The 8,754-nt window shown below is 42.1% G+C and overlaps 1 pseudogene; it reads left to right on the top strand.

The window, feature by feature from the left end:
- The first annotated feature begins 7,902 nt into the window (after positions 1 to 7,902).
- On the top strand, positions 7,903 to 8,400 carry LOC105090124 (gametocyte-specific factor 1-like; annotated as a pseudogene).
- Positions 8,401 to 8,754: the final 354 nt, after the last annotated feature.

The raw sequence follows: 8,754 nt of genomic DNA, 5'->3' as shown, positions 1-8,754 counted from the left end.
CTACATGGTTCTTTCTTCTTGGGCAGTTACCTAAATTATTAAATTGATAACTTCATGTTGGGAATGACATTTAGGATACAAGCTTTTTATTTGGGTTCATGAAATTGTATGAAAGGGCCATGCACTCCATGAAATTGGCTACAGTTTTAAACGTCAATGTATAGAGTCAGGCAGAGGGTCTCATCCTTTGTTGGTAACAGTGTAGACAGACTCAGTTTTTTCGGAGGTGAAGTTGGCAGTATACTTAATAAAAATCTGTATATCTTAGGATGCAGCAATCTGTATGTTGATATATTCATAGGGCACCGCTGTCTGCATACAAGAAGAGTTTGTACAAGGATGACCTCTGAAGAAGGAAGATGCAGCAGACTGTTTCACAAGGGATGAATCTATCAGTTGTCTTGGATTCATCCATTGCCCTCAACTCTCATTCCCCACCCATCAGCAGTAATTCCTTTAAACAAACAAACAAAAAAAGTAGCTTAAACAAAAACAGAAAAGAAAACCATGAAAATACAATTTAGCAAGTGAAAAAAAAAAGAAAAGAGAGAGAGAGAAGTATACATGCCAAGGTGAAAAGCTAGCCAAGACAATCTCCTCCATGGAAAAAGTAAGTTATCAAAGATTCTGTAAAACTGTAATTATTGAGTTAAAAAAAAATAAATCTCTGTCTTTACATCAACACGTACATTTGTATATGAATATACAAGAAAATTCTGAAAATCAGCTCTCAAACCCCGTGGTTTCTTCTGAGAATGATATTGAGGAGAGCTCAAGGACTTGTCTAAGAAATATATATATAATCTCAGAATCTTGACATGTGAGCAGCAGGAAGTCTCACACTTGAAGGATCAGCTCTGCAGATGCAGGGAACAGCAAGAGTAAGGGCCACTGAAGGCAAGATGGAAAGGCCAGTCCGTGAGGGTGAGGATGCAGCTGAGTGGGCAAAGAGAGCGAAAGAAGACAGTCAAAGGTGGTCCAGGGACCAGCGTGTCGTAGACAGGGCTGGCTAAAGAGTTCAGACTCAGATTAATGGCAGAGAAATCCATTGGAGTTTGAAGCACGTACAATTCAAATACACAATTTCTCTTTTGAAGAGATGGTGATCAAGAATGGTCAAAGGCAGGAGCAGGAAGGCTGGTTGGCCCTTGACCTGCTCTGGTGGGAGGGGATGGCGGCTCCTATGAGGACTCAGCAGTGGAAAAGGAAAGCAGCGGTCACCCCAGGATACACCTTAACAGTAGGGGTGACATCCTGAGGGCTCCAAAGCTAAGAGATGAGGGAGAGCGATGAACAAAGGAATCCTAGGTTTTTGCCTGAGTCCTTGGGTGAATGGTAGTGCCATTTCCGAGGATGGGGAGCACTGGGGGTGACCAGCATCTACGTTGGGGTCCTTCTGGGAACATGGGGTTAAGCTTCTGGGAACCTCAGAAGACATATACCTCTGTGCCTGCTGAGAGGAACTGACTCCAGCAGAAGACAGCTCAGCATTAGCAACTAAAAATAAAGTCTGAAATTTCGTAAATAAAGTAAGATCCACCACTGAAATGATTACTTGAATATCAAGATCTACCTGGATACTTTATTTATTTCCTTGTATTTTTTTTTTTTTTTTTTGCCTGGTGTGTTTATTTAGACCTCAAAGCGCACTAAATACTTTTGGGTCTCTGTGAAGAACATACTGCATTCTCTTTGTGGAGGTCCTTGGTAATTCATATATATTTTAACACCTTGAATGTTTGTGTTTTAAAAGAAATCAAAGAATAGAACACAGGAAAAAAAGGAGTTCCCTACTGAAAGTTCAGGAGATCTCAAATAAAGCTGATCATGAATCACCAGCTCTTTCTGGGATAACAAAAGTACCTGTAGACAAATTGGATACAGAAAACGAGGTAAATAAGGTTTTAATTATTTGCCGGGGTTACTGTGGGTCTGTGCCAGAACCACGCTTACAATCATACATTTTGTAAAATAAGCTCAATATTTTATTTGGATTTAATCGTAACGGTGTATGGATGGTGGTTCGCCAAAGAATAATAAAGTTAAATTAGGTGCAAGGATTATCAATATTACTTAAGGCAGAAAAATATGGCTACAAACAAATAAAAAACCCTCTTACAGTGGAGAGATATGTTTCTAATATGTTTTCTACAGGAGTTTTTATTCTGGAAAATTTCTCACTTTATCTGCAGTTCTCTCTACATCTTTTACCAAAACCACAGGCCAACATATTGTTAGAAGAAGGATTTAAAATTATGAATGCAATACAGCTTCACGCTTTTATGTTGACTCATAATCATTTTTTTTTTAAATCTGACATTCCATTTGTGGTTTGATTTAAAACAGGGACTGTGCATGAATATAGTAGGAGTTAATTTATCCAATAGTTTACACATGAAAAACATCCAAACAGTGTAATTATTCTAAAATAATGATTATTTATTTAGCAAAATAAAGCCACTGTGATCATTGGGAAAAAAGATATCTCCTGGTGTGAATTATTCATGAGCTCCTCCACAGGGCTGTGGATGATGCTGGTAGCCCCCTCATGTCGCTGGACGCAGACTGATCGGGGCTGGGCATGGGTGGGTCAAAACAACCCTGTCAGAGGCCATTTCTTGCTGTAAAACTCATATAAATTTCATGGAACAAGGGCCATTTGTTTCAGAGCAGAAGATGCTCAGAAGGAAAGGGTAATTATAAAGGGAAGCGAAAAGACAGTGACCCGGGCTCTGATACATCTTCCTTGAGGTGGATTTTAAGGATTTTAAGGCCTTCTTAATCTTTCTGTCTTCCCCTTTCTTGGTTGCCTGCAGCATCCCCGTCTCCCCTTTCCCAGATGCCTAGTCGGTAAGGAGGCATGCGCTGGGCGCACCCGTCTTCAGACTGCAAGGGTTGCTTTCTTCTTATTAAGAAAATGAGCATGAGTAGGTGTTGAAATATTAATTTTCTCTGGGAAGATGGCTAAGTCTATAGAATGTCTGTATTTGTTTTCTGTTTCAGATTAACCTGGTTTCTTTGATGCAAAATAAAGGCAGAGCTTTAATATATCTGTATCAAATAAAATGTTCTATGAGACATGGATTTTTGAATTTCACTTATTTTTTCCAATCTACTTTATGTCTATTATTGGTACCAAACTTTATGAGCAAAAACATTTTCTTAATAATTTTATTCCATTGGATTCAAAATGTGTGAATTCTTATTAATTCATATCAGGTCAGATCCTAAACATCACTAGTTAGAGATTTTCTAATAGACTAGCCATCTCAGGATATTAGTTTGTACAGACTGAGATATGTGAAATCCATCAACATTTCCTCGAAAAGTAACAAGGAAACAGGATTCTCAGTGGTAACACACACTCAAGCATCTATTTGATCACGGAAGTACAAAGAGAGTCATGATCGATTATTTACTAATTGCTACTCTGTGTAGGTATTACACATAGATCAATCACCGGAGCTCATATTCATGTGGATTTTAACCCAGCAAGGAAATAGCAAAGGAAAGGTAAAAACCTGGAAGATAAAACACGGAGATTTACACATCCCAGGATACACTGAAGACATTTCAGTCTTTGAGGTGCCAGTAAAATTATAGAGTATCCGATAACAGCTCTACCTGGTGCTTTCTTTGACTGATGAGAGCCAAGAAAGGGAAAGACAGAAAGATTAAGAAGGCCTTAAAATCCATATGACTAAATAAAACTGTCCTTATTTACTAACATCACAGACTGTTACCAAGATAGCCTGCAGCTACAGTGGCTCATAGAAATGATGCAGCTTTGCTGACGGGGTGCAGGGGAGCAGACGTCTGGCAGCGAAAATGAAGCAAGATTTTTAAATTAAATTAATTAATGGGTAAAATGCAAAAGATAAAGGAAAACCTTCTTGTTCCTGACGGTTGTTCTTCTGGTAAATCAATCAGAGAAGGAGTAAATACTGGTTTGCTTTTCCTTCTCTGATTAAGTGTCACTAAAGCTTCAATTTCTCTCTCTCTCTCTCTCTCTCTCTCTGTGTGTGTGTGTCTCTTTTTATCGTAATTTCAATCCAACATCACTTAAAAGTTTGCCCTACAGGAGAAAATCTTAGGACTCAATATGATGGTCACATATTTTCCCAGAAATAAAAGAAAAACCTTTGTTTCCTGGAAACACACTACATGCAAACAACATCCCTGTCTTTTCCAAATATGGTCTTTACCTTTGCCACCTTCTTGGCAAAAGGCCTGGAAACTCTTAGCCAATATAATAGAACAAAGTAGTATTTTTTTCAGTTAGGAAGGTTTTAGATTTCAAGAGTGAGTAATTAGGTAGAGTCAGTATTGAACCTGTATGTTGCTGTCAACATTTATTTGCTATAATATCACTGGCCTCTCCCAGTACAGCCTCGGTTGAACAACTAACTCTGGTCCTTATCTGGAATCCTTTGGGGATCTTTTCCTAGGATGATTCCTGGGAAGAAAGGGGAAAAAAGGAAAGAAAGAAGGAAAGGAGGAAGGAAGGAAAGAAGGAAGGAAGGGAAGGAAGGAGGGAGGAAGGAAGAAAGGAAGGAAGGGAAAGATAAAAACTCAAGGACAATTTGGCTTCTATTATTACAAAATAATGATCACTCTTCATGATGCGTTTCTGTTTGAAAGGAATAATGAACTGATTCTCTTGAGTGTCTCTGAGAACGTGAAGGGATACGTAGTGAGGAACAAAGAAGTGTCGCACTTGAGGAAAATCTAACACCACAACGGAAAACCGGAATTTGCAAAACATGGTATAAGATGGTGGAAGCTGCTGACTTTTTATTAAAATACACTGCTGTTGAGTCCCCTTTGTGCTGAGATGGATTTAATTATTTTTCACTCATTATATGCATAATGTTTCTGAGAGTCTTATTGACTTACATGACGTGTGAGAGTGCGTCTTTGAGGCCAAACTGCCCCGGGCACCCTGAGAGGTCGCCCAGGGCTCCGCTCGGCGCATTCTGCAGAGGACCGGGTCCGCTCGCGAAACTCTCCGCACTGCATTACAGAGGAAATGATGGTTACAGACCATTTTAACACTTCACTGTTTCAAAAGTGCCTCCTTGGAAGTCATAGATATTTTTCCTGCTTTGCAAAAGACTTTAGGACCTTATGCCATTGCCTGAATGAACTGGGGACCAGCTCAGGGCTACCTTTCAAATCTCAGAAAAGCAAAAGTTTTTACCTGTGCACAGGGGCATTCCTGGGACAGGGAGGCCCGAGGCTAACAACTAGGGTGAGCGGGTAACTGTCTTGCTGCTCAGATGGGATACATAGCACGTCGATCAGACAATCAATAGTCCAAAATACATATAGAAATAAGAATTTCATTAAAAAATTAATTGTACATTAGTACTTACAATGTCTGGTCAAAAAATTGATCATTTTTCTTTCCATTCGATACCTGAGAAATTTTCACAAAGAAAGAAACTTATTAAGAACAAGGAAATATAAGCGAGACATAAAAGAGCAAAACCACTCCTGTGATGTGTACCTGGCACCCATCACTCTGATCACAGACAGGGCGTGGACGTTCCAAAACGGTGTCTTAGGCGAATGTGCAAAGCTCTGGGGATCCGCACAGTTCTTTTTATTTTTTCCTTGTTGCATGTCATGGTGACTTGGGATAAGATCCACTGCTGCATCTCCATCTGGGAAACCAGCTTGGTGGGGAAGCCCACAGAGCTGCTTGTGGTTTGCCAGAGCTTCGAAATCAACAGAAAATTAAGACCAAGTGCTGAATGCGTGCCTGAAAATCCTTTTACAGACGAGCCCTAGGAAGGCATGTTCACTGAAGCATGCCCTTTGCAAACACTCTTCCCTTATATGTTTTCCAGAACTATTGATGTAGAACCCTCTTCCAATAAGACTAACTCTCGGGTACATACTGTCAACATATGGCCAATAGAAATGACATAACCGTACAGACACGCTCACGTACCTCAGAGCAGGCCTCCCCTTTATGTGGGTAGCACTCACTATTGGAGCAGGAAAGCCCCCAAAGATGAAGGGAGAATGCACGCAGCTCCCAACAGAAGACGACTTTGATCCACCCCTGAGGCAGAGCTTGAAGAGGGCTGCACTGAGTTCCCATCTCCTTCAGCTGGGTTTTACACACGCCCCCTCCTCTGCAGCGGCCAGAGCAAAAGTTGGTGTTTCTGGTCTTTCCTTGTTAGAATCTTGCACACGGACAGAGCCAATGAATGACACCATGCCTTCCGTGTATCTGGAGCTTGAGCGATGGCTGAACAGGCTTCAACACCGGGTGGCGTCTCGTTCTTACAGCAAACCTCACAACTGCTGTCACTGCTTTGCAGCTGGGAGTGCGGATTCTCAGAGGTCCCGGGCCCTGCCTGAGGTAAGGGCCGTGGGGAAGTCAGACGCACGGTTAGAACTCAGGTTTTCTGACATCCTGGCCATGCTCCCTTTAATGTTCCACGTGGCCCGGCCCAGAATCCATTTCACTGCACACGCACGTCAACGTAGCGGACGGAGCGTCCGAAGATAGCGTATGCCATTTCTTCAGGAGGGTGACGGACCGGATAAGGAACGTTTTGAAACACTGAAGCGTGACTTCCACATGAGGAAACTATTTCTATTTTAGCCTGTAAGATGCTATCCTAACTAAGACTCTGTCTGGATTAGATACTTGCCATTCACACAAGGCAAATCCGAGCTATTTCCCAGTAAGATGAACAGCGATGCTGCTGTGTCTTCTGTTTCTCCCTCACACCTCTGCAGGACTAACGTGCAATCCGGGCCGATGTGGAAAACAAAATGCGGCCACAGGAATAAACCTGTGTGGGACGGGGTGCCTCGCTAAGCTCCTTCCCTCAAGTTGCTTTATTTTAAATAGAAGTCATTTCAACGTTAAGTTAGCACATCTAAGTGTCGTGATTCTACCGTCATACAAAAGTCGGACAATGCTTGCTAACTAAAGTATACAGGTTTGCACACAGAAGTGTTTGTCACTAGTAAGGATGTTATACTGTTTGTTCAGCAAAAGCTCACCTGAAGAATTTTCAGCCCCATTACAGAAAGACAAAAAAAAAAAAAAACCACTAAAACCAAAACAAACAAAAACCTCCGTCTGACAAGTGTGAAATAATGTTAGTAAAATTGATTTTAAAATATACGTAGATTATTAAGAAGCAAGACAGAGAATAAACACATCATTCATTGATTGATCTCATTCAGTAGCTTCTGACGCTTTTGGTATTTCTACACTTTGGATGACTTACACTAGAATTTTTCACCACAGGAAAAAAAGAGAGTTGCTCATGTGTAAGTTTTTTTTTTAAGTCTGCTTGTGAATAGATCAACCACAGACCAAGTACCCTTTTATACAGAAGTAAAGTTAGCTGAGGGTCATTTAGTGAGCATTTACTCTGCGGAAGTGCGTTCTAGGCGAACTGATAACCTGGGACTCTTGAACAGCGAGGATTCCAGGACTGTAACTCCTGCCACTGGGACCAGGTAACCTCCCGTCACACAGCATGAGAAAGTAGATTTAGATTTATGCTGTGACCCATTAAGAAATGCTGTGAAGGAGAGACCATCGTACAGAAAAACAAAAGGTACAAAATTCCTATTTTTTAGGAAGAAATCCTGCAACAATGAATTGCGACCCCTTCGTTTTATATTAAGTATGAGTAGAGCAACCCTTCAGTCCTGCTGCCGCACACCAGCTCCCCTGGGCGTGTGGACTTGAGCCTGGGACTGCAGCCTCCCGGCCGGACTTGTTCCCGCTTTACAGCCGTGCGTGCGCCGAGACGTGTATCCGCTCTCGTGCACCCCCGCCTAAACGTTCCGTGTGTGGTGCTGGAGAAGGTTTAGTTTTGCTACAGAATCTCACAAGGGTTGGCAAAAAAAAAAAAAAATTGCAACATGGAAGAAACTTACATCAACTCCCTGGGCCCTGAAGAGCGACCACAGCGCCCCTGCGATAAAACCCGCCAGACCAGGGCCTGGAGTTTTCCTTAGTGTCTTATCACGTGCAAGAAGAATCATCCTGACGCCACAAACTGGACACCTGTCCCTTCAACGTTCGCCCCCCAGTTCCTTGGGCTGCAATCGGTCATCGTATCTCAAGCCGCGATGACAAAAGTGCTTTTGAGCAGGAGGTCGTCAACCAGCCAGGAACCCTGGACAAGAGACCCTGGCTGAGAGCACATGGAGGTGCCCTCCTTGTGGTGAAGACTGGGAGAAAGGTTTGTGGGAACAGAGCAGCTCCGCATTTGTCTGGGGGCACAGCCCACTTCTGGGGCAACACCAGCCCTGTAGGCCCTGGGCTTATGGGCCAGAACAGCAACCTGGCATCAGGCACACGTGTTCCAAGTCTCTGCTGTCTGCTCTCCGTGGAAAAACGGTGGAGAAACACAGTGACTGATGTCATCTCCTCAGATGCCAGACCCCAGAAGACCCGCTTATTCCTGCTACAGTGGGCTCTTCATTTTTCTCTCCTAATCTAATTATAGAAAGATAGTCTGTGACTTAAAAAACAAAACAAAACAAAACTCCGGAGCGGTGAGTCCTTTCAGGCGACAGGGCTGAAGTTCACAGTCTCCTTGTAGGTGTGATGTTTCCATCTGCCCACCATGAGTATCTCATGTTCTAAAGAATCATCAAATGTCTGCTTCTCTCTTTTATGTCTACTCTTTTCTTTCTTTTCTTCTTGAAAAACAGACCAAAAAAATAAGCATGAAATGAAAACAACATCAAAACTCAAAAACAAAAAAG

The sequence above is a fragment of the Camelus dromedarius genome, chromosome 3 (assembly GCF_036321535.1).
Source record: "Camelus dromedarius isolate mCamDro1 chromosome 3, mCamDro1.pat, whole genome shotgun sequence".
Lineage (NCBI taxonomy): Eukaryota > Metazoa > Chordata > Mammalia > Artiodactyla > Camelidae > Camelus > Camelus dromedarius.
This window is presented reverse-complemented; position numbering and strand designations above follow the sequence as displayed.